Here is a 1,109-nt window from a genome sequence, read left to right as displayed (position 1 = left end):
ATGTGGTACTACCGAAGAATGCTGAAGAATAGATGGGTATATCAAATAATTAATGAGGAGGTATTGAATAGAATTGGAGAGAAGATAAATTTGTGGCACAACTTGACTAGAAGAAGTTATCGGTTGGCTGGGCATACTCTGAGGCATCAAGGGATCATCAATTTAGTATTGGAGTGCAGTGTGGAGGGTAAAAATAGTAGAGAGTCTCCAAGAGATGAATACACTAAACTGATTCGGAAGGATGTAGGGTTGAAATGTTAATGATTTCGTCTGAAATACCAATCTTGCTTGTGACGACAAAATGATAAGAATTACTCACGTAATGATGATGGTCCTTTCTACATTTTCTGCTTTTGCAGAATAATAGTTACTTTTATCCGATTTCTGTTTCAGTTAAATGAAACATTCCTGGATGTCTAGCTTTCTGTAGTCAACATATTTTTTGCTAAAAGCATACCGAATGTTTTCATATCTATTCAGTAGGTTAAAGACATAGATATAATGGATAAATACAATAAGAAAAACAAACTCTCCAGCAGAAGCTGAGAATTGAGCAAATATCGACCAAAGATGGGATCGAGTGATTTAATAATAGTGAGACTGGCATCGATAGAATTAATTTGCAAAAAATAAAGTCACCCTTAAGTAGTTACATCGTTTGATAAACTGAATAATGCAGCTGTATGCCACCATGATATTCAACAATAATATTAGTGATAAATGTCAGAATGGTTGGCGGCATTTGGAAAAATTGGAACTTTGTGGGAAGGACTATGGCCAATGGCCTTGCCGCAGTGGTAACACCGGTTCCCGTCAGATCACCGAAGTTAAGCGCCGTCGGGCTGGGCTAGCACGTGGATGGGTGGCCATCCGGTCTGCCGAGCGCTGTTGGCAAGAGAGGTGCACTCAGCCCTTGTGAGGTAAACTGAGAAGCTACTTGATTGAGAAGAAGCGGCTCCGGTCTCGGAAACTGACGTACGGCCGAGAGAGCGGTGTGCTGACCACATGCCCCTCCATATCCGCATCCAGGGACGCCTGTGGGCTAATGATGACACGGCGGCCGGTCGGTACCGTTGGGCCTTCATGACCTGTTCTGGAGGAGTTAAGTT

General features: G+C 42.4%; 1 pseudogene; it reads left to right on the top strand.

Annotated features, from left to right (window-relative positions):
- The first annotated feature begins 776 nt into the window (after positions 1 to 776).
- On the top strand, positions 777 to 894 carry LOC124797004 (annotated as a pseudogene).
- Positions 895 to 1,109: the final 215 nt, after the last annotated feature.

Source organism: Schistocerca piceifrons, chromosome 4, assembly GCF_021461385.2.
Source record: "Schistocerca piceifrons isolate TAMUIC-IGC-003096 chromosome 4, iqSchPice1.1, whole genome shotgun sequence".
In the NCBI taxonomy this organism is placed as follows: domain Eukaryota; kingdom Metazoa; phylum Arthropoda; class Insecta; order Orthoptera; family Acrididae; genus Schistocerca; species Schistocerca piceifrons.
Note: the sequence above shows the minus strand (reverse complement) of the source record. Positions and strands in the feature narration are given on the sequence as shown.